The 25,979-nt window shown below is 37.6% G+C and overlaps 1 protein-coding gene across 6 annotated transcripts in view; it reads right to left on the bottom strand.

The window, feature by feature from the left end:
* Positions 1 to 25,979, bottom strand: part of PEAK1 (pseudopodium enriched atypical kinase 1) — a 123,287-nt gene that overhangs the window by 85,228 nt on the left and 12,080 nt on the right. The window contains exon 1 of one of the 6 annotated variants that reach the window (XM_074838085.1): positions 8,068 to 8,095. The exons of the other annotated variants lie outside the window; for them this stretch is intronic. The gene's annotated coding sequence lies outside the window, so the exon portion shown is untranslated. Of the gene's footprint in view, positions 1 to 8,067; positions 8,096 to 25,979 lie in introns of those variants that run through there. 6 annotated transcript variants of the gene reach the window in all.

Genomic DNA, 25,979 nt, shown 5'->3' with positions numbered 1-25,979 from the left:
GTCTATACTTCATTGCTCATCACAAACATTTATTTGTGAGTTTCAGAAGTTACACTTAAATTAAAGGTTCATTTTCACAGTAGAATTCAATTGCAAAAAGTATCAAGTACATGCATTAGGTCTTTCCTCCCTTTAGCAAAAAGTTCTTAAGCTATTGTTTTGTAAGCTAAAGAGAAAGTATTTTTTCCTCCGAGTTATGAACTGTGTGCTAGCTTACAGTCGTGTTTCAGCTTGGCTATGCACAGTGTACTTCAGGAAAAACTGACAGGGAAAAACAAAGGGGAGGAAGACACAAATTGGAATTATATTCTGATCATTTGAAATCAAGGCAGGAGCTCTTGGGCTGAGATCTGAGCACTAACTTACTGGCTGTAAGCAAGGAGAGGCAGATGCACGGAGACCACAGGGCAGTAAAAGATGCCAAACAATGGAAAAAGCCGTGTCATAAATATTCTTTCATTTGTTTTATGAAGATTTTAAACCTGAACTGGTTTCTTGATCTGGTTTACCACATGGCCATATGTTTACCACACTACCATCATCTGCTGTGCAGCAGTTTGGGCACAGGTCAAAGCCAACAGTGCCCTGAAGAAGCTGTGCACCAAACAGCCCCTGCCACCCAGAGGGGGTACGCTGTCTAACCTCCCCGCTTCCAGAGGGCAGGCCTGTAATTCAGAAGCTGTCTTGCTCTCCTTCACAGCAGATGACAGTACCTAGGAGAAGATTTCTTCCTCTCTTATGCTAAAGCAGCATACTGAACAGGAAATTGAATTATCTGACATGCAGAATGAAGGTAAAAGATATACTCTGTAATAACCACTTTTCCTCTATCCTGTTAGTCAACAAAAACTCAAATTGAGCATCTTTGTTTTGGGTTTCACTGGTTTTCTGGACTTCAAAGAGTTTGCCAACATAACAGTACACATTTTGGCTTGCCTTCTCACTTCAGAAAAGTTGACTGCAACCTTAATTGGCTTCTTCCTTAGTGTTATATACTCTTTAATACCTTTTTCCTAATTATTACCATTAATTACCATGTAAAAATCACCTAATTCCAGTACCTTTAGGACTGACAAAATCTTAGCTTTGTTTCAGTATTAGAGGTGATATCACAGAAGGCAGCCTTTGCAACAAAAGGTCTATAGTTAGATACCTTACACATACACAGCGTTACTGGTATAAGCAGTGCTCCTATCTGCGTTACCTCTACCATTAAGAGTGAAGTTACACAACACTGTCATCACAGATGAAAGACTGAGGATTCACTCCTTTCCCTGCCTTTGCTGTCAGCCACGTGGTTCTGCTTCCTCTTCTGTGCCCATCAACTCACCAACGCAGCAGAAAGCTAGCTACCTTTGCCAGGTTCACGTTCTGCCGAGTTAGTGAGTTAAATCAGCTGACAAAGATCTGAGGTGGTAGCACCAACGTGGGTGGGGAGGAAGGGGAAGGGCAGAGTGCTCAGGAACTTCCTTAGCAGCAGCAAATGGCTAGATCGGATTACGTCCTTACAGATAACTTCACTTTGGGAATACTTCCCAAATTGCTTTATCTATTTTAACTCTGTCACTATTATCTACAAGCCATACAGTAGCACACAAACAACTGTGTAGGTGCAAGTTTGTCTCTACCATTAGAGAAAAATGAAAAATAAGTGGAAAAACTGATAGTGAATACTTGATCCATAAAGAATCCTTCTCATTTGCCCCGACAGACCCAAAGGTGAGTCAATGGTGCGGTGTGCTCATAAATACGAACACTGCAAACCTGCTAGTTGGGTTCAGCTGGCTGATCCCAGTATACATGGGCTGCACTGAGTTCAGGCAGTGCCTGACACACCTGCATTTCAAGTATCAGCTTCTACCGTGCTCCTGAAGGAGGCTGCAACCTGCAAACCTGCTGGTTTACAGAAATTGCATCTGAAAACCTTGTAGTAAAATTTCAGCAATCAAGTAGTTTTCCTAAGCCTCATCAGCACTGCTCGTATGGGTACACATTATCTACTCAAGAATATTTTATTGATTTAATTTAACTTAGTGAGGAACTGACCTGGGCTAAATCAACACAAGGATTGGAAACAAACACAAGAATATACACTAGTAAGTGGCAATCATTTTAAATTAAATCTGCTCATGTTCATTGTTTTTTTTCCCCCCCCCCGAATTTACATATCACTTATTTTTAGGCAAAACCTTAATTTTTAGGCTGTGGCTCACTTATAATTTTTTCAGCAGAAGAACAAACTTAAATAATTCCTACCTTTTCTCCCCCAGCTGTTTGTTCCTATGCCAGCCTAACCACCAAGTCAACATCGCTTTATGCTGGCAGTTGGGTCTTTTTTGGCAGCTGAATCACTTCCCTGATTCGGTTCACCACGCGGCTGCACAAACACGTGTGCTGGCACAAGGCAGGAGGCAGAACAGAAGTGGAAACGAATGACCAGAAAAGGATGGGAAGTCAGATTTTACTGGGCTGCAACGCCACCATAGATGTCATCCTAGCTTTAATTTGCTTTCTGTTCTCCACACACGATAAACTAAAGAAACATTAAGAGATGGGAAAGAGCAACAGAAGACTGAGGGAGAGATATGGCAATGATGAGTAGGGAGCAGATTCAGAGAAGAAGCATTTAAATGGTTAAATACTGAGATGAGAGCTTTTAAGCACTCCACAAGTTACAAAAATTCTAAGTTCCATAGGAAATTTAAATGCATTTCACTTTGCCAACGCAGATATACTATTTGATATCAAAGTCTTCAGAACGGTGCCATGTAAACTTGCCCAAACTAATGATTTACTACTCAATGCAGAGAAACATTTCCAGATTTTGTTAAATTCCAAGTTTGGCTACATTATCCTCTCAAATGTACAAAAAGAAAAAGTATCTTTTGTGAATAATGCCATTGCTGAATGGCATTATTCAGAAAATTCATGAAAAAAATACCAATTTGGTTAAACAGAATAGTTTAAGAAAATGTCTTATTTTAGAATAAAAAGTGGTTTTGGAAGAGGAGAGGGACGGGTGTGGAATTCAGTATTTCGTTTCTGAAGACAATATGCTTTGGAGTTTGCAAGTATGTTCTCAAGGATGCCAAACTGCCTGCTTGATGAGTTACAGAAGACCTAAGAAACATCCTGGCAGTTGTTATAGCTAGCAACGAACTTGTCATCTGATGCCGTTACGCACCAGCGGGCATCAAGTCCTGTGAATGGAAGGTTTTCAAAGTTTCCAACGACTGCTGCAGCCCACCAGGCAGGCTGATGGGGACAGCTAGCTGCCTGGAAGCCAAACTGTAAGAAAACCCTTCCCAATCCTCAGCAGCCAGTTCAGAAGGTCAGGCTGGCTCGGAAGGCTAACATTTCCATAGATCCCCGCTTCTGAGAAAGTCTGTGTGGCCAACTGCCACAGAGCTTTGCATGCTGATTGGTAGCAGATATGAGTTACTGAAGGCATAGAAAACGATTTAACAATAAAAGCTAGGCAGAAAGCCTTTACAGTCTCATCTAAACTTCAATGTTAAAAATTACTCCGAGACATTTTGACATCATCAAAATCTTGTAGAAGCTTTGCAGAAGACTTCTGAGCTTCTCAGTGATAAATATGGTAGATAAGGAAAACCAGAGAAAGACCAAAGTGCCCCACATCTATTAGATACTGACTGCCACTTTAACTGCCTCTAAGCAGTATTTGTTTTCCTATGATTCTGTCACTAAATGTCAAAGCAGTTAAGACAAACAATTGCAAAAATAAAGATTTAACTCCATTTTACAGTAATTATTATTGTGCTATGGTGACTAAGAAAGCTCATGTTTCAAACTGAAATAAAAAGATTGGGATATACTTCAACAGTCAGCTAAAAAGAAGTTTGTTTCTCCCGATTCTGATTTTATTCTAAGTGTAGCTCTGTCAGAGTTATGACTGATTCCACATACCACTTTTTTCAATTTTTTTTATTATTACACACTCAGTTAAACCATCTGGATTTTCAGTGACCTCTGAATAGACCATTTACAGTCCTCACTGTTTTAACCTGGCAGTTCCCTCTAGCCAGTGCAGGTGAACTGCAAATCATGTACCCCAGCCAATGCTCTATTACAATTACTCCACTTATTAACTTGGCATTTAATACAAACGCCTCGATACATTGTATTGTCCTCTCTTTCCTCCATCAGTCATTACTTTGTGAATTTCCAAAGTAATATACACTTTTTAGTGTTTTGGGATGTGCCTAGCATGTCACAGATGTTATGAGAAATAAACAACATATAAACCCAATAAACATTTAACAAACATCAGCATTTAATTTAAGACATCATCTAAGCTATGTTGTTCAAAAAAGTGGTCATAAACTACAGAGTTTTATACTAACACTAAGTTTTGATGACTAAACTGGTTCTTTTATTCCAACAAACTGAAAGTACAATGGACATAGTAGCTGATGACATGCTGGAAACTACAGTGATTCTGTTAACTAATCCACAGGATTTCAGCAGTTCTAAGCATACAGTGGTGGAAGGTCCCATGCTTATGACTCATGCTACAATTTTTCTCTCCTATTGTTTTGCAAATTCTCTGCTTAATCTAAAATCCATTTCAACTAGAAACTTTCAGGCTCAGCGGAAACTTGAAGATAATATATTCCAAATGAGTGACGTTTCAAAAGGGTGTGCATCTACAACATCTTAAATCAATCTAAACCCGGGCTGGCACAGCCCTACCCTTGTTGCTGGCTTCTGAGCTTCTGCCCCTTCTGGTGCAGGTACAGGGATACTCGCATGTTCCCACGGTGAGCCAGTTCGGGGAGCTGATCCAGCTGGCAACTGTGCAAGTGCCACCACGAGGAGCCAGAGGGAGTGGGCACGTGGCAGTGGGGTGGGAGCGATACAGGCAGGACATGTCACACAATAAGGTTGTGGCAATCCAGATTTAGACAGGCTTAAGTGGAGATATACCACCAGGAGCCATTAATCCTCCTGAACGAGCCATGTCTTAAAGAAAATTGGCCTTCTGAGGTTTGGGTTTCATTTTAAGGTATTGATTTATTTTCATAAAACATTTTAAATCTGTACATTAGCAGAAAAGTTATCCTACATATACTAGTAATATATTCTCTTAATGGGATACATAATAATGAAATTTTGTCTCAATAGATCTTTAAGAGCAGATTCAAACTTCAAGGATTACGAGTTCAGTCAGAGTAATGCCTGCTTTCTGTGCCTTATAGCTGGCAGTAATGCTTTGAAGCTAGTTTTGATAACATCTAGGATACTACAGTAGCCATGCTGAAATCCAGGACTCTCTTCTGCTTCATTGCTTTAGCTTTGCTTAACAGCCCATTTTGGTGTGGTAAAACACTGATAGAAATTACAATATATTGTTGAAGAAAAGCTAAATAAAATGGTACTACTTTTACAGGAACGTGCTTCAGATTATATCAGTTATAATAAAAATCTCACGGGTCTGTAAGAACAGTGAGAGGGGTGCAAGACAAGATTCAATCTACTTCCCAGCGATAATTTTTCATGCTGGGAACCCCACGGCATGAATCCAAACACACGCATCTTCAGAAATAAATGCACAAAATGGCTAATCTTTTAACATCACCTTTCCATGCAAAGTATTTCTGTCAGCCTACCACCCTTTTTCAGACAGGGAAATTCCCACCAAGCCATCAATAATAAATACATTCAGCTATCAGTTCACCTACTAATGAGTAGCTTTTAGCATGCAGCACCTATTCAGAGAAATCAGGTCTGGATGATGAGAGGATAGTCCTTAGTAATTTGCAAGGCTCATTAATCTTATCCCAAAAGACAAACAAACAGCATTTGTTATCTACTCAGATTTCCAGACCAAATCAAGATGCAGCATTTCAGAAGCCATTAGGATCTATCAGTCAATAAATACTCTTGAAATGGTCTGTGGAATAACTTGTCATCCAAAGAATTATCCACCTTGAAGAGCCCATATTCTTAGAGACAAAACATCAGGAACCTTAAGGAAGTTACACTGCTGAAAATTAGATCGAAAAGGTTTGAAAATCATTCAATATGGCAGTCACTAAAGATCTTTAAAATCTGCTATTTTAATTAGACAACATGTAGGTCCAGTCTGGTTGTGCAGAGAGTAAGATACCAGTAGTCTACAAATGTCAAGGATGCCCAGAGACAGAATTCACATTCACCATCAAATACTCACTTTGACAGTACAATATAGAAAACCATGAGAGGGGAAAAGAGAGACTATAGACTCATCCTGGGACTAAGCACTCAGGTTCTGTACGTGGCCATACAGGGGATCCATATTCCCACCAGGTATTAGTTACAACGGGCAATACAGTCATTGGTGACAGAGTATCTGGAAAGGAATTATTATTATGCAGTAATAGCTACTTGTTATGGCCAGAACTGCAGTGTATGTCTAAAAGCAACCCTGATACAAGTTGCTTAGTTTTCTTGGTGTCTCCTGCCACCTTACTTCTATAAAACTGCTTTTCATTCTGTGCAAACACTCAATAGTAATGAGGGTTTGCCTATGGAGTAAAGTTATCTAGTTAGATCTCTACTTAGATCTGATCCCATACTTGTTTATGATCCTCTTTCTTCTGTTTTGAAGTCCCCTAAATGAGATAATCTAAATGCTAGAGCAGCTGGCGGGAACACCCAGACATACTCTGTGGGAAAAGAGGGAGCTCCTGTGTTCTTTCACTGGCTTTGTTAAGCAGGCGTAGGAACAGGAGCTAGGGAGCTGTAGGCGCTCCACCTCATTTCACACTCCATTTTGATTAATCATATGCTCCTAATTCCATAGGTCTTGGATGGGGATTTTTTTCCAGGCATTGTATAGTAACTGTTGTACCTTCCCTTCCTATCTATGCAACTGGCAAAGTCACCTTGCCACCTACAAAAATCAATGGGCAGAATTACTATATGGTATAGGATAAAAATGCTTAAAAACCAGACGTTCCTTAGAGCTCATGCCTGTTAAACTCCTCTAAAGAGCAGGACACAGAACACCGTTTTACTGTCAATCATTCTGAAATGGCAGTAATTAAGGAACATGCTATTTCCTTAATTGCAATTTCCTTTTTATAAAATACCCCTTTACTTACATCAGTTTATATTACAAGCAGTGAAACACAGCACTACACTGCCTTTTCAAAGCTAATGTGTATGACACTTGTTCTTTCTTAAAGTTCTCTTTTATCACACTAACATTTACCTTCCACTTAAGGCTTTTAAACAGCATGTCATAACACAAGTGTTCAACTGATCAGGCTATTTGATAATATTTTTGGACTACAATGAAAAAAAATGTCAGTTATAAAGCAGAAGAAAGATGAAATAAAACAAGGAATGGATAACTATAAATTCTTTAAAATAGTACTGATAGAGATTATCAAAAGAATAATGGTTATCTTCCTGTAAACACATAGATTTTATGGAGGTTTTGTACTGCATATCAGAATCAGGACACAAAGATTAATGAATTGGCAGTATTTTTCCAAATTTTCTTTTGCAGCTATAGTATATTCACTTTAACCTAGTTGAACTCAGACCAATTAATTCCAGGCAGTTAAGAAAAACATCTCAGAATAAAGGTGATCTGATTATTTCAGTCCATGATCTGGGACATGTTGAAGATTAAATATTAGCAGTGTACGTTCATTATGGAAGGAAAAATAAAAAGATGTCCTGTTAAAAAATACAGTTTTTCCTCTGGCTTTTATGAAGTTGTATCAAGTTAATTATGTATAAAAACTTAAATGCTTCAAAATAAAAATTTGTATATATCAACTTGTCAGTCCAACACAACTGAATGTCTCAGCCCATAAATATCACTCCCTGACCCACACAATTCTGGCTAATTAAACATTATTCCTATTTTTAAGAAGTTACTAACCTCCATTCCTCATTGTTGTTAAACTAGAAGCTACACTTAAATTTGTTCATCAAAAATGTTGCTTCTTAAGTGCCCTCCGGCCCCAAATAGCTTTGGATGATTTGCAGTGTGTCAGAGACTCGCGGTAACTGGAAGCCAGTCTCCTAAGTGTACTGCCTAGTGCTTACCCGGGATAGTCACCCTGTTACTCTCCTCATGGATAGATGAACATACAAAATTAGGGTGTACAGTGGATGAAGTATAGATACTGTAAGAAAAGAAAGTATTGCCAGATTAACAAACCTTGGTTTTGTGAACACTAAGAAATCTTTAAGGTTACTTTTAATCAGAAGTAGTACAGTGAAAACAGTAACTAGTGGAATTTATCTGGACACGTATTCAGCTCACATCATATTTCAGTTTCAACATACAAATCTTTTTTCCACAGAAGTACTTTTCTAATATCCAGAAGTAAAAGAATTTGAAAGACCATTCTGTCTCCAAAGAGATCATTAGGATCAGTTTTCCATTCTAAACAGAAATTCCTATCTTCTCAAACAGCTCCAGCTCCTCCAAAATAACCAAATGATCCTGAGCTTTCTAGTGTACTTACCTGCCAAAAGAAACACACTCTTCTAAAAGAGGAACAGTAGAAAACCAAGGAGTATTATTTAATGGCAATGAAGTTTGAATGAGTGAAAAATATTGTTGCTTTTCTGGGAATTATAATTATCAAAGATTTAGCCTAGAAATGCTCTTTTTTAATTAGACCACTAAGATGAGCTGCCTTTACCCATTTGTTTTTTCCACAGATTGTTATCTTTAAAGATCTGCTGTCTGCAAGTCAGAGATGATCTGTGTTAACTCTTTGAAGATTACTTGTGCATGTGAATGCTATTCTGAATTTTCTAAATCAAGATTTCTAAAAGTTTTGGTGTTTTTTACCTCGAAGTCTCACTCAGTAATTTTTATTTGCACATCTCTTTATAAAACTTCTGATTTAAAAATCTTAAAGACAACACAGTCCTGTCAGGCACCTCCTAACGCAGTAATTAATGTGCCATACGCACCAGCTATTTTGTGCTGTATGTAGTCATAAATACACATACCATATATATTTACATAGAATGAAGTACAAGTATGCACCAGAGTATCTAGTGTTTCACCTTCCCAGCCTGCATATTACTCAGAAGGGATTTGGTGCAGTTACGAACCTTATTTTTCACATGTACCCCCCTCCCCAACTCAGACACTGAAAGTTTTAGAACAACTTTCTCATTCATAACAGGTGTGAACATTTTGATTACAGACCACACACAAAAGACACAACTTCTCAGCTCAGGTATTTCAAAGGCTGCTAAGATGCTGCTGTATAAATTAGAAAGGTCATGGTGCTTCCAGCCGCCCTGATGAACTGCCAAGCTGAGAACGCCCCAGTTCAACTGCAGTGGAAAATAGAGTTCATGCACATTTGTTGTCCTGAAGTTACAGCACAGAGACATTAACTTACAAGGTGCATACAGAATACAGGCTATAAGTCACCCCTGAGGAGACCCATGCTTTCTTGTAGACAGGTGAGAAAGATTACATGTACAAATTACTTTTTCAACTGACTTTTAGGCCAGTATTTTTAAACACTAACATTTCATTAGCTATTTTCTTCATTAAGTTATTGACAATCTTTATTTTTCTTTCCAAAACTGTGGGGCTTTTTTGTGTTGTGGTGGGGCTTTTTGTGTGCCTTTTTAAAGAAAAAAAACAAACAGGGGAAGGTATATACTCCTTGAGGATCTTAAGTTATCTCATCACTATAGATTAATTTTCTATAGTTTTATTCCTTTATAACTCATTCTTCTGTTCAAAGAGATTTTTTTTCCCCCCAGTGAAAAACATAACAAAGTTGTAATGCTACACTTTTCTTAATAGTAAGAGAAAGTGATATATGAGATACCTAATGTTTTCTACTGGAATTTTGTATGGTATTTTGTGATATAATTCATGGCACAAAATCCTACAAAGCTTTCACATTTTTCTATTTTTTTTATGATTTGCAGTTACTGTCTACAGCAATAAAATTAAATATATACCATCTTTATGAAAAAAATTCCAACGTTAAGTTCTCAGTTTTAAACATATCACATAATGTAGACTCTTCTGCAAATGCCAGTCTTTCTATCTGTAGACATGCACAAGCTCATCTTTGTACCGCTACCTCTTTCCTCTGTGGAAGAAAGCATTGAAATCAAATAGGAAACACTCTGAGGCACAATTGCTGAGGTGTTCCTGAGGGACAGTTACAGTTTCATGGCTTAATCACTCCAACTTTCTATTTTGTTAATAACGTAGCTGAATAAAAATGATCTGATACTACTTGTGCATTCATTTTAATGAGTCCCTGGAAAGAAATGCCTGAGTGAAGCATGCCCAGATCTGAATAAGCAGAAAAATTTCTGCACAAAGATTAGAAACATCTTCAGCTTATATGTATCAATAACATCTTTTTGATCCTGAATCCTTATTCTGCTCCAAAGGAAAAAAGAAAAAGAAAGGTTTACAGAAAGTTTCTTAGTTAAATATGAAAATCAGTGCCCAACAAAATCCTCCAAGCTCCAGCTTCCCCTTCCAAGTCTTAGTATATTAATCTCCTTTCCTTTTAGCTGCTCCAGTTTTTGCATCACAATGCAATTTCCTGAATTCAAATCTACACAAATAAACCTTAAAGCTAAGTAATACTTTATTAAGCTCTATGAATATTTCCTTAAGTAGGACATCCTTTCAAAACTGGGGTACACTGTCACAATTCAACATAATTCTCTTCACACTTTCAGAGTAAGAATCAGAAGCACTGCAGAAATCAACAACCTAAAGATCTTACTGAAACATAAAACCCTCTCCAGAGGAGATTTTTCATAAGCTACCCATGTTTTGTTTAAATACTCACCACTCCACAGAGCAGCATCTTATTTCTCTGTGGATATGTATTTGGACAAGCTCATAGGGAAATCCTGTACAGGTATTTTTGAAGGATGAAAAAGCACACTGCTAGCATCCTCTGCCTTTCCATGCAGCCCAAAACCACATACTCTTCCGGAGTGCTCAAACAGTCAATGCTTAAACCTTAACTTGGGTGGTTATTCCAGTAATATACAAAAACTAAAAAAGTATTTGATCTATGAAAGATGCTCAGTTTTGATCTGCCTGCTAGGCAGTTCCTTTCATTACTGGTATTCCTAGTGAAAACGCTCACTGGAGGCTAAAAACAAATGTGTAATTACTGTGTTCAAGCTCCTACCTAAACAAAGGCTGGACTTTCTGTGTGTTTGATATTACCTAAAATGTGCTACCTGAAGTGTGACCTGCAGGATGAGGAGGACAGCAGTTGATGGCAGTGAAGACTGTAGATGGCCATGGCCCAGAGGAGACTTTTGACTAAAAGTGTATCACAATCAAGGAAAAAAGAAATCATACTGCAGAGCAACTATGGGGAAAAAACATACTGGACTTCAGAGGGCAAAACCTATTTCACCATTAGGTTCATTGAAAGCAAACTATTCACTATCACAGCTTTATCATCTACTCAAGACCCATGAGATATCTTAAAGGGTTGGAGAATAAAACCAGTATTACTAAGGAAAGATTAATTACCTGTTGTAGGTTTAACATTTCCAGTGAAAAACACTGAATGACATTTAACAGGAGAAGACCATGTTTTGCACACTGAAACTATAAAAGTTCATTGCACAAGGAACAGTAAGTAAGGACTTAAACAAGAAACAAAAGGACGCAATCTTCCAATGACCCTTGTCTATCTTTGTAGCAACTTAAACATTTTTTATCAGCCACACAGCAATATGCATACTGGTCTGCCCCAAAACATACTATTTGTTTGATGGAGCAAGTACTCACTACCTTTATAATCTCAATTATTTAATACAGCAAGTGAATGCTGAGCCCCAAGTATGCCATGGCAAGATGAAATGCCAAGTAGTGGAATCAGCTGAGCCAAAACCATACTGTGCCAATCCAGCCTAAGCAGCGCCTTCCTAAGGCATGAGGAACAGAAACCAATACAATTTTTAAAAACTGATCTTGAAAATATACAAACCAGGAAATAGCCTTATAGCTCTCAGAATGGTGCCGCTATGATCAGCATCTCATCACCTCCCTCCCCATGCCCTCTAAGTAAAGTCCTCCAAGATAAACCTGAAAAATCAATTGAAATGGAAGTGAAGAATCTAGAATGACATATTAGGTCTTAAGGTATAATTATCTAACAAAAAAAAAAAAAAAAGACAGCCTGAAAGCAAAATTAGTTTAATCCACCATATTTTAGCTGTGTTATACTGACATCTCTCATTCCTAGTATCTTAAAAGTCTTAACATCTGTATCAAACTTTCTATCCGAGGCTAAAAATTGGGTGAAATTTATGTAGTATAAATACAGCAGTGTATAAAACATTACGAACGGCAGAGCCTTTTTTAGCTTGCAAAGGTACAAAACATGTTTACAGGGTTTTCTGCTCCAAAACACCCGAACTTATTCAGTAATAAATTTACTTTCAAAATGATCTATTACTGCACACTCAAATATGCTTAAAGCAACAAGCTTTTGGATCTTTGTTTTTCTCTTTCAACAGTACACTAGCAGCTGAGCCTTTCTGAGCCCATCAGCATGTTAACAAAACATTTCTTAAGGTGCAGATTTACAATCTGTGTAAGAAGATAAAAATCTGCAATTTTGGTCTAAGGGACTATCCCTCCACTACTTTGGCTGCATGTTCCCAGCTGTTGCTGATGAAAGTGCTTGTGGGTTGTGTAATCAGCTAGATAGATGTGGCTCCTAATCTGGCTGGAAACTAATCCCCCACACAGGAAAATTTCCAGCCAGATTAGGAATTCGACTCTGGTCACATCTGCACAAGTGCTAATACTGCTGAGACCCCTTTCTTTGGCAGTACTGCCTAAGATCAGTTTAACACAATCAAGAAACTGCATCTGCTGAATCACAGTTAAGTACCTCTGGGATGTTCACTTGTAAACAGCTTCATGCTTTTAATATTGCTCCACTTCAAGATTATACAGAAGAGGCAAATCTAATTTCCAAGAATGTCATTTCATCTTTTTTTGCAAGTTATTTCTGACCATAGAAACACATTTAGAGAAACCACTCTTCCAAATATTATGATAATTTTAGGTAAAAACTTGAATTGGGCATGGTATAACAAAATATTGTCAAAAAATTCTAAGACTTACTCCATTGTACTAATTTCCTATAAATCACATGTCCATATTTGTATTCTAAGAAAATGAAGTTTGTTGCTATGTGTCCTCCCTTAACAACTGCCAAGCAAATAAAAGGAGAGTTAGGACTACAAATGCATCTTAAAATCTGTAAATTTTGCAAAAAGTACCAGCTAATAAAGGCAGAAAGAACCAAGGTAGTGCACTGCTGAGAAAGGCTTGACAGAGTTCAGTAATCGACTGGCCAGCCAAACAAGCCTTACATGTACAGCTCCAGCCTAGCCACAACCCTGCCGTCTCATCTTTGGGTGAGGTAACAAGGCCATCGTAGGATGCAATGGGTGCGACAGAAGGGCATGGTGGCAGTGGGAACAGACTAAAACAGGGAAATGAGGAACAAAAGGGCAAGCATATTGGAAATTAAGCTCTCTACTCAGAGATGTTTAAAAAAAAAAAAAATCCCAGTTTTCAAAGAACATGTTGTTTGCCCCACACAGAGGAGTAAAAACTTCTTTTAAAGGAAATTAGATATTCCACAGCATTTTTTAGTTTTGTGCTTATGCCAAGCAATACCACCATGCTAAACAATTCAAAGTTAAAAGGTTCAACTACATATATTTGAACTCTTTAGGGGAAAAAAAAAGTGTAAAGTAGCTCAGGAAAATTAACTCACTTTTGTGAATCACTTTGGTCATAAAACTGAGATTTTTCACCGCAAAAACTTCTCTCCACCTTTTCCAAACATGAACAAATAGATTTGTGTTTTCAGTCTTATCTTTCCACCCTAACACATAAAATTTTCCAGTGACCTCAAGAACTTCCATTTCCCTATAAGTCCCAAAAGGATAATCAACATCATAAAAGCTCCATCTGAACAGCTATCAGATCCATTACTGTATAATCTATCAGGTAACTGATCCATAATGATAAAATATTTATTTACATTTGGCATGTAGATATTGAACACCATCAAGTTCATTAGGCAGGTTGGTCCAAGGACAGGTTTCTTGCGAGAATTATTCCAAGCTCTTGCAAGAAGTTGGGGTGTGTTTTGAATCATCCCAGTTTATTTAGAATACAAACAATCTGTAGAAGAATAATTGTTTAATTTACAGATCACATGTTCAATAAATTATCACAGAATCACCTCATTAATCCCCACCCCCATATAAGTCACACTGTTTTAAATTTGTCACTTCAGTTTTGCTTGATTAGAAAAATGGAAGTCATTTTCCTACCCTGGCAAAGCTTGCCTCTTGAATACACGTTAATAGTTGGCTTTTGGTTTGGAAGATCAGATTTGAGTAGTTCTCTGAGCAAAATAAAAACAGCAGCAGCTAGTTCCTAAAGAAACTATTTTCTTTTGGGGAGAAATTTTGTACTTTTCTTTGACACTCACAAAAAGGATGCCGTCACTACAAAAGAGAGAGAATTTCAGGCTGGTCATGTTTTATGTGACGCTGAATTTGGACTGAGTCAATAGGATAACAAATTCACCAAGTCCATCTCCCATGTTAGCTAAACTAAACTTGTGGGAAAAAATGGAAAATCTAGCATCTGGAGGGAGGTGGTAACTAAAGTTATCAATATATGGATATAGGACAACCCATTTGTATTTTATGCATATGTAACAACCCAAGAAGGAAAGAAAAAGAATTGAAAGTTACCAAAATACAACTGCTGCAATGCATTATGTCAATAGATATTTATTGTCATAGTCAAATTTATTTGTTAATATGTAGTGAATATATTTGGCGGATCAGAATGAAATAGCTAAATACTCCTGCCAAAATGTTTTTGAGACAAAACTCCTTCGATGAGAATCTGTTGGTAAGCAGACAGGCTTTTTAATTCTGATTTTCATTAATAATGCAAAACCAGCAACTGCAACAAGTTACAACGATACTTGTGAAAAATGAATCATTCCAAATACTGAGGGCCAATGCAGCCTAGGAGAAAGACCCATTTTGAAGATAGGGATTACAGTTTGACAAGTTTCACTTGGTTATATGCAGTAGAAGAGTACAAGTGAGAAGGTACTCCAACAAGCAGTTTTCTCAGTTCATAAAAATACACCCAAATATTTTCAGTTATATTCGTAATTCCATAAAGATGAAACTTCTAAAATTTTGAATGGTGGGGAGCATTGTTTTAAAGCCCAAAAGCCTAAACAAAAATTATTTTTCCGAACTGCAACACCACTTGCAATATACTCAGAAGACAAATTCTGCTCACGTTTTCCAGCATTAAAAAGCAGATGTTTTTTCTTGCATTAACACTTGATTATAAAATAAATTTAGCCTCTGTGCTAAGAGGAGTGAACATAATGGCTCCCTTAAGGCACAGCTTTGAGGTATGAGGGATATCAGTTCAATTTCTTTTTCAAATGCTGTAAAGAAGGATGACAGAAAGAAACAGCGTCCAGTTGTCATGCTTCTAATCTGTCTAGTCTATAGATGGCTTTGCTCCAGATTTCTCTAATAAACTCTATTACAGCACAACCCTTCACTGTCCTTACAATATGCATACTGCAACCTGTGTGGTCTAGTTAGTTTAGGAAAAGCATTTTGGGTTTTGAATTATTATTTTCTTTTAAACCTGGGATAGCAAGAGAAGGTCATTTCATTTAAAGAACCCACAGGAATCTCATAATATTTCAAGTATTTTTATTTGTGTATGAAGATAGACATTTGAGCAGGATGTGGTGGGGAAATTTTGGGTTTGTATATTAGTTTATTTTGAGCAGAGGAAGATTGCTAGTTTCCTAACAGTGTTTTTGCTAGATTGTTTTGCAAAACTGCCTATAGTATTGATTGCCTGTTAAAATATTTAACTTGTGGAATTCCTGAAGCAGAAGACAGACATAAATGTAATTGGCCAACAGCAAAAATTATCAAAAGGGGAAACAAATCCGAGTTGTTTGGGTGTGGGAGAATAATGAGTAAGTACCACTGGTACATTTAAATAGAAAAGCTACGTTTAGGGAAATGGGCTGCATTCAAATATATACAGAAGGAGGATGAAAAGCAGGAAGAGGCATTAATAAAGGGCAGAGGAATGAACAGAATGAAGACTGATTGGATAACAAAACCCGTGCAAAGTGGACCATCTTGGGAGAGATCTGATCTAGCACGCTAGGAATTCTTCCGCAAAGGACAGATAACATTTACAACAGTACATAGGACTTAAAATTCAAAGCATGCTGTTTCACTAAGCCCAAGGACTGAAAATAACTTTATTTTAACCACATCCGAGATTTTGTCACAAATGCTATAAATGTTTCATTGCATTTTTAAACAACAAATTACTATGTCTCCAACATTTTCTTTTAATTCAAATAAAAGCATCAGAAAGCTACACAAATAATCTGAAAGTATGGGTAAATAATAGTTTCTTTTGTGACGAACTCATCTTGGAACACTGTCATCTCCCCAGCCAGCTCTCCCAAATCCTGCTGCTGCCATTCTGCAGATTTGCTTCTCCCTTGGGCCCATGACACACTCCCCATCGCAGGTACTAAGCCCACAACGTTTCCATGGCCTGCTTTCCAGCGTTGCCCTATGAATCTGTTTTCAGCACAAATGAGGGGGCAACAAATTCATGATAAGCAGATGGGAACGCCAATATGGCTAAGGAGATGAAAAAAATGTATAACACAACTCATTCTCGGTGATGCTGACAACATTCTGCATGGCTGCAGGTTGAACTGATTTGAGCAAACAGTAAGTCAGCTAAATAAGCATCACTCAGCTTGTTCCCAGTTTTTCTGGGATCCATTTCTTGACACAGCTGTACAAGTACCTGTGCTAGCACAGCACAAAACCAAGAGATGAGGGGAATGAGGAGTAGGGCAACTCTTTATGATGGCTTATGCAACATGTCTGTCAAAACCAGAGACCGAGGGTGCAGATTCAGGTAACAATTAAAGGATTACATGGCTAGCAGCCAGAACTGATAGCGCCATTTCCTTCTCTTCCGGCCCTGGAGCATCTTCTGTTACCTTCTCACATGCTTCAGTCCTGTGTTCACCTGACACAGATAAGCTCTTTCAGAAATGAAAGGCAATATAAATCTTTAACAAAAGCAATGGTTGAGCAGAATTAACAGTTTACTGTTATTTCATTATATTCAATATAGGGATATTGCATAGGTCCCTCCCCCTTAGTATGTTCCTGGTGCCAATCTGACTCCCTCCTTGGTGCTGGTTCTGATGCTGATGACCCTCCCCAAAGAGCCAATCTGAATTGCAAACCTATTGCTAAAACTGTCTTTTCTTCACTGGATTAATTTTCTGTTGCTTTAACGAGTTGAATCAAGATCACTGGAGGACCCACAGGTGCTGGTGACAGTGGAAGAAGCAGAAGCATGCAGCTGGGGAGAGGAGGAAAGATGGAAGGAAGAACTAGGCTATTATTTTTGCATTAATTTAGGTGCTGTTTCATGCTACAGCTGAGAGAAGGAAAGGAAATAAGATCTATAAAGAGAAAAGTACTGCTGCAGGGTAATTAAGACCTGGGAGTAAACATGCCAAATGGTGTTTGCCACACGACAACAAACAAATGTGAATCAGTACTTGAGCAGAGGAAGGCATGTTTTCTCTACTGTTCAGGAAGCACTTCAATTGTTTGGAAAAGGTGTGAGTCATTAACTCCCGCATGTACAAGTGAGACATCCAAAGCTATAAATACCTGACATACTTCAAGGGCTCTTTGGAATGGAAGAATGGAAATCTATATGTACTTTTTCAAAATTACAGAAGCATGAAGCCATGCATCATTTCACAGATTTTGATTTGTTGTGTTTAGGCTTTTCTGAATTGCATTATCCAAGCATGACGAGCTATAACCTTGAAAGGACCTGTTTTCTTGCTTCCAAAGCTCTGGATAGCTAAACAGCTATTTGGGATAAAAGATGAGAGGTGCACAGGACCTGACGGTATGCTGTTTTAATGCAACATTTGTGTATGTCTGAATTTGTAGCTTATCATAACCATTAAGTGAAATTGCTTTTCTGATGGCAACCAAGAATCTCACTGGCAACAGTTGCATGTCATAAAACAATCCTCCTCCTCCTCATTCTCTTTGATTTCTTGTCTGCTTGTAGAAGCTCAGCATCAAGGCAGTAAGGAAGTTTTACTGCCATCTTGCAACATTGATTTTTATGATAACTGTAGGATTCTTCAGACTATAACACACTCAAGCTCTTCTTAATCTGTTTATAACTCCCAATATAATTTATTCTTTTTAAACATGGATTAAATGGCTAGTCAGTTTTCAGAGGGGGTTTTCATTCCCAAGTGAAAACCACCACAGTATCACAGAACACCAGTGCATTAGGATTATCAAGCACCAGTGAAGGGTTTGGTTCCTAATCTAGATTTAGCCAGTCTGGCTGCTTAAAGCCAAATATTATTATAATAATCAAAGTATAGTTTCTATTCCTTCAGATATGCAGCTTTAACATTTTTTCCCTACAAAAGTCATGAAGTTGAGATGGTATTTAACTCCTACACAATCCCTCTAGAGAAAAGTATGTTTTCTCCACATGATGTATTCTTCAGAATGATTCTTGCAATGCTGTCTACCTTGGATAAAAGAGATTCCAAGGAATACTGATGGATTATGGATAATCACGCTACAGGCACCTTCCAGAAGGGAATCATAAAATACCCCAAGAGTTCTGGTTAGTGCAGGTTGTTCAGGGAGCAAATGCACATTACTCCACTGTGACTGACAAACTCCTGGGAAAACTGATTGCACAACAGGAAGAAGGCAAGAGGGTTTAAGAGCTTGGATGCACATAAGACTCATTAATTTACCCATGACCCCAAATCTCAGAATAGAAATACACAAGAGGAACACAAAAAATATGTTTGGCTTTGTGTAAGCACATGGGAAGTATGATTTGACAGTATCATAAATATTTAATTACACTTTCATATCATTAGTTATATCCTTTCTTAATTCAAATTCCTTTTAAAAATTCCTATTAAAAAACTCTTTAGAACTATATTTCTATTTTCCTTAATTTCATAAAAAAACTTATGAAAGAAATACTTTTACAAAGAACTTATTTGTCCCCCAAATCTATTTGAGTTATTTTGTCTTCACAGAGATTGATCAGGTATTGTTAGAAGCCAAGGCTATACAAAGCCATCTGTAAAACCTTTTGTTCCTTTGATGAAGAGGTCTGTTTTGAATGTAAAAGCCTGACTGCCCATACTATTGTTGCATTTGAAACATTGCAGTCTGCATTTAACTAGTGCTACATCACACACAGTTTCATTACTGTTGGGAAACCAGTAGAATATGAGGTGATATCCCTTCCTTTGCTATTAAGTTCCACGTTTTGTTAAATTCTGTCACTTGGTGCAGGCTTTTAGCTCTTGCACACTTCATATTACAATCTTTTCAGAAAGTTTGCTATTTTCTATACATTTGATAAAAAAATAAGGCTGTTTCAAAAACCTACAAGTCTGAAACAACTATTCGCACTTACTGCTTCACAGCAAGTAAATCGAGAAACACTAATGAGCTCATCATCAAAAGTTTTTGCATGCCAGAGCTGCCCAGACTGCAATGTGATAAGACAGAGAACCTTGCAACTACAGCTGGATTATCCTATTGATGTATTTGTACATAGTCACCAGGGTAATGCTAACAGTTTGTGTAATAAAAGACCTTTAAAGAACATTTAATTAGCTTGTATTGTGCCATTTATGAACCTTATTTCTTCTATCATCCCAGGAAGCAGAAGCAAACTGCTACTGTACTGAGACACGATGTAGCAGCCTTTGTGGAAGTGTCTGATGGACAGTAAGGTTTAAATAGCTGTTGCTGTGAAGTCAGGAGCTAAGTTTGCAGCACATTTCGTACAGTGGTTCTCTGACATGGCAGCAACAAGAACAACATTAAGTTTGTCTCACTTTCAAGAATTCTAAGGTAATGGTAGGGCTTTTCAGACTGGAATCACAAATCACTTAACACTGTGCAATTTAAAAAGAATCTAGAAGATGCAGGTTTTCCACAGCAGGGCCCCATCAAGCTGCTGAGCCAGCTAACAATCTTCCATGATCTCCTTGAACGCAACATTCTTGGACTAAAATGCACAAAGTGGAAAAAACTAAATATGCAATAAAACAGCATACATGTATAAACCCATCTAAATGCTTAAGAGAAATCTCTCTTAAAAGGTCTCATTCAGATAATGGCAACACACTAAAGCGATTCTTCTCAAAACAAACAACTGCAGAAAGCTACCACAGAAGTACATTTCTGGTTTATGCAGTAGAGGTACACTGTCAAAGGGAGGAGGCAGCCAGTTGCTGTTCACTCACAACTTTTTACTGCACCCATGTATTGTTTTTTCACATTACCAGTCATCTGAAGAATGGAAAAAATACATCATTCGAGGGTGGGCTGAAGACATCAGTCAAGAAGTAAAAACTTGCTCTTGTCATATGAAGTGATTTATCAAGCTACTGTCTGTCAGCGAGAATACGGTGAATGACTGTGCAAGCTCATTTCAGTGCAAAGTAAAGCAAGTTAGGTTTAAGATGTTTAAAACCCTAACAGTGATGTAAACTCATCTGCTTCACACTGTACTGAAATCAACTAAGAGGTATTGCAGCTCTGTTCTGCATCTCGAATGCAGGAGCAGTAACCTGGAGTTGAGGGATGACTGAAAGGTAAGGGACAATATCCCCTTCATGGGTTCTAACTTCATCTGGAAAGAATTTATCAGTCTGCACCGACAGACAGCAGAACCGCATTGAAGGGTTGTGGCCAGCAGGTCTAAGAACTTCATAAATATCTGAATCAAAAATAAAAGTATAAAGGTATTAAATATTCTGAAAAATAGTTATTACCCAGATTTTATTTTTTGGTAGTGAACAGCCTCATTTTTAGAAATAATAATGGTAATCACACACACACACAGTGGTCCGCAATAGTCATCCACAAGAAAGATTCTGGGAACACATCAGTGCTCCAGGGTCTCAGCTTTGCCCCATTCCATTTTCCCTTTGATGTCAGTAAGTTATTCATCTTATTAGTTCAAGCTTTATCTTTTGATCAAACTTTTGTAATATATAATTTGGAAATTAGTTTCTTAGAGGGACAAGAGCTGTCAAATAGTAACCCGTATCAGATCAACCCCAACAAAGTGGTAACAGCTTAGGACAAGTCAGAGCCAAAGTTGGAATTTCAGAGCATACGTGCAAATTATTATTTTTTAAAAACCACAGTGTTGACATTACAAGGGAATAAAAGAGAGGAAAGATTGTATCTTCTGAGCCCTTGATCAAATTACTTCATAATTCACCCACTAAACCTATCCCCTGGTTCCCATAAGAGACAGCAATCTCAGACAGAACAAGCTTGTGGATTTTAGAGCACTAAGGGGGAAAAGCGAACAAACGACAATGTTGCAACCCAATCTCTAGAGGATGTGGAAGCATTCAGAGATATTTTAAATAACAAAGTAATTTTATGGAATTTTTGAGATATAAAATAGGAGGTCAACTTGAAAATATCCACAATCTGTGTGTAAGATATACAAACTAGGAGCACAGAACTATACAGTGTCTGCAATTTCCTATGGTTTCTCTCAGCGAACTTTTTTCAAAGTAATTGCCAAAGATATTAGATTCCAGTATTTCGAAGATAGTATCTGGTAGTTTTTAATTTATCCTAGCCTCTCATCTTTGAAGCAATTCCATTTCTGTCTCACTGCCTAATTTCCATTTTACACATCCTATAATTGTGTTTGTCCTTTTGTCCTTTAAAGTTGACTTCTAAAAGATTCCCATCATTAACACATCTACCAAGAACAAACAGCTTGCTCCCTTTCTGGATCCTTTGGTTGAGATATAATTATTAAAATTATAATTATTTTTCCTTACATATTTTAGAAAGCTGGAAATGGCTTTAAATTGCTCTTTTAGAAGTGGGCTTGGGCATTTCCTTCTTCTGGAAGGGATGTATTGCATTGCAGAGGCTTCAGATCCTTAATCTGTAAACTCACTTGTTGCATGAGTTACTGTTCACTTTGTATTCTAGCAAATCCTGGCTATTTTTGATCATATTTAAATTCTTACAGTCCCCTTTGCATATTTAGGAACTATGCTCTCAGCCTAGAAATCTTACGCAGCGTTTCCAGAATTCCTTGCTAAGATTTTTAAATATTTTACTTCAGCCCATCTACCTTCTCTCTCCTTTCTTAAATATACAGTGTTCTCTTATTTTCTTAATGGGTAATGCATGATCTTTTTCTTCTTAGGATATGGGCATGCTAACACTTTTTAACCTGTAGAACTAAAAGCTGGCAAGTGCTCACCAAGATTAAAAAAACCGTGAAACTCACAACATTGAGCTATGCTTGTTTCATGATACAGACTCTTTTCTATATAGGAAAGTATAAATAGTGTCCACAGCTGTGCAATTTATCCTTAGCCATTAAATGTCTCCACAGTCTTACAATTTCTAAAAGTGTCTGCATTGCCTACAAATGAGCTGCATTAATATAAACAACACATGAACAACCAAAGAGCCTATAAAACAAAAGCCCTAAGTACAGAACTTAACTAAACTTAAAAATGTCACTTTCAGACTTAAAAAATAAGAGCTCCTAACTGTTTCACAGTTGATCAGTTTGCCAAAAACACTTTCCAATGTTTTGATCCCACAGTCGTGAATTCCTGGTTTATACTCCTTGAGGAAAAACAAGAGCTTGTTTGAAAAGCATACAGCCAACCACCTCCTCTGTACTCTGACTCGTCAGTGTGCTTATGTGCTGGAGATACTTTGCATCCTGATGAAAGTTCGAGAATTGTCTAGTTTGACCAAAACACCCAACACCCTCCTGATAGAGGAGATGATGAAATAACCCGGAAAGACTGATGGATTACAACAAAGGATCAGTCTAGCAGCTAGGCACAGTAACACAACTAAACGTGGCTTCATTGTCTCAAGTCCTAAATAAACAAGTTCATCATATAGACTATACTATTTAAAAAACAACACAGTTCACTTAGAGCACTTTGCAGAGGAATATGCGAGACTGAAATAAGCTGTACATTTTATCTTATCTCCATTTTAAGAGTGAGCAAGTTTCTTAACCTCTTTGTCTCAGTTTCCAAGGCTACAAGTGAGGCATGACAAAGGCAGGAAGAAAAGCCATAGATTTTTTGGCTCCCAGGTTTTTTTGGTGTCGTCCGTCCCCCCCCCCCCCCTTGCTCCTTTTTGCTGGTCAGCCACCTTCTCTTATAAACTGTAGGCTTTAGTTATTTAAGCATACACATTATTCTATGTGCAGCCTGGGGTTTTTTTGGTGATTCTAATCAGCTTTCCTTTTTGCAAATCTGGCCAATTGTTTGGTGATTAAATTTGATCACTTCTTGCTTATATGCACTTGGAAATAATCAAAGAAACAATACCCTGACCAGCGCTGAGGAAAGGACACATTCCTATAAAGTTAAACCAAACTATTTTTAAAGGTATGCAAATGATGCGAGAGAAGACAGGAAACCACATTTAAAGTGTAAATCAAACCCATTGTTTTGTAAAATTTCTAGAAAAGCTTTGAAAAAATGGCTTTTTCTACTTTTGTCCCCCAGAATTTCTTTGTTCACTACAAAAGGAAAAACAAAGCAACAGGAAAAAGAAGTGATGTCCCTCCTCCGCAGAGAAGTAATGAAGTCTCCTCCCCCTTCCAAAGGGGATCACGGTTTGCCAGCTTTGGCAGCCACTGTAGTATTTAAAATAGAAATGAATCCCAAAATGTGATTTGGCAAACAACCGCTGAAATATTCAGTAAGTCTGTTTTCCCTCTTTTCCACTTCCTTTCTACCATTCTAATAATATCTAGAGCAGCTTTCTAACACCTCAAAGATTAAATGCACGTAACATCTAGACAAAGAGCCCCATGAACTTTAACACATATGCAACATATGAATCAGACAGACCTATCTTTGTAAGGAGAGTGCTCCTTGTATGGCCAGTTCCCAGACTGCTGTGACATTTCAAACAGCTGTTCTTATTCTTACATACAGCTTAAGTTTTAAGGGAGGCACCCTATATGCCTTCCTAGACCTGAAAGCATCAGTTGATTTGTCATTAGTAAAAGCCAACACTATCAAATTTTTTAACGGGTTGCATCAATTTTTCAGCACACATAGGCAGGACTAAGATTTCCACAACACTAAGTTTTCACCTACAATGCAGTGAATCCTACAATACGGAACACACAATATTCTATAGATATTTTAAAGAGAGCATGTAATGCTGTGTTGAAAGAAAATATAAGGGCAAAAGATGGTAGATTCATCAGAAAGATATGGGCCCTTCACAGGGATATCCAAATACACTGCCAGACTGAAGCACGATAGCTGGAGTCAGTACGTAAGAAACTTCTCCCAAAAAAATTGTTTTTGAAAAAAATTACTTAATAAGAAACACAATTTGGCACAGGGTAGCAACAATAAGTCAGTTGTCACAGATGTCTGAAGCAACAACAGAAAGCACATTTTACTAGCATAGGTAAGACACTAGATGCGAGGAAAACATCACAGTGCCATTTTAAACAAACATTTTCAACAAGAGGAGCAGACCATGTGGCAGGTGTAACCATTACTACATCAGACTTAAATCTTTAAAACCACTGACTTCTCACTAACTAGGAAGTGTTGTATATAATCCATCTTATGCATTCACAGAATAAAAGCAGTTAAGTATTTCTGAATCCACAAATTGTCAGTTTTATCATGCAACTAGCCAGCCAGCAGGCTGCTTCCTATAAGTACTTTCAATTTCTAAGATGGGCAAAATGTCTTCAATATATTTATGCATTATCACCACATTATCAAAACGATCCTGTTCAGTATCTTGCAACACACCTTCAGAAAATTTCTGGTCCAAAGTTTTCCATTCAAAGAGTAGAGAAACTTTCCAAGTGTTTTAACCAACATTTCGTATTCTGTATGTTTTAAGTTTTAGAATTTTTATAATCCAATCCTGAGGCCTGACAGTCATTTCTACTTTGCCATCAATGAAACTGTTCAAAGGCAGCATCAGGAAGACTCAAAGATTGATTTCACAGATCACTGGCCCAGGCAGTGTTTGTAAACTGCTGACCCAAAACCATGGAGAATTGCTAGGGCCTTGTGGATTGAAGGGAGACTTACAGCTTGCTAGACAATTTAAATTGATTTGAAACCTGAGGTTAGCCTGTCAGTTTTTCCTAAAAAAACTTAAGAGTTCATTCTAAATGAGTCATATTAGCCCACACAAGCAAATCAGCACATTGTTCTGATTTCCCCTCCCTCAAAATCCATCGTGTTCTCTCCATACAATACTACTGCACAAATGATTCAGGACTTGCCAAAAGCTGCCACCAAGCTCTAATTACAGCAGTCCTATTCTGTATATTCCTAAATCAAACAAAATCTAAATCAGCCTGCTAAAAACCAGCCTGTACTTCAAATTCTCCAACTCAGATTAAGAAATAAATCCTTGCAATAAAGTATTAGCCAGATCAGCCCGCTTCAGAACCTCAGTGCAGAGCCTCATTTTCTTGCTGCAAGACTGTGGTGCACATATGAAAAGTGCTATGCAAAAGAAGTGACAAAAAGCATCAGTTAATTTTATCAAGTTATTTTAATGCAGATCATTGCTACTAAATATTTCAGACAACTTAATGTATTCCCACTTTGCCTTTTTGTTGTTTCCAACCGTTTCAGCTCCACGAGTGACAATGTTTGCATTGTCAAAGTTTTTGCCACAGTCATTCTGTTGAGAACACTATGCCCTATTTTAGATTTTAGTATATTTTACAGAAGAGTTAAAAAAATATGGGTGCATGT

The sequence above is a fragment of the Strix aluco genome, chromosome 12 (genome assembly GCF_031877795.1).
Source record: "Strix aluco isolate bStrAlu1 chromosome 12, bStrAlu1.hap1, whole genome shotgun sequence".
Taxonomy (NCBI): Eukaryota; Metazoa; Chordata; class Aves; order Strigiformes; family Strigidae; genus Strix; species Strix aluco.
Note: the sequence above shows the minus strand (reverse complement) of the source record. Positions and strands in the feature narration are given on the sequence as shown.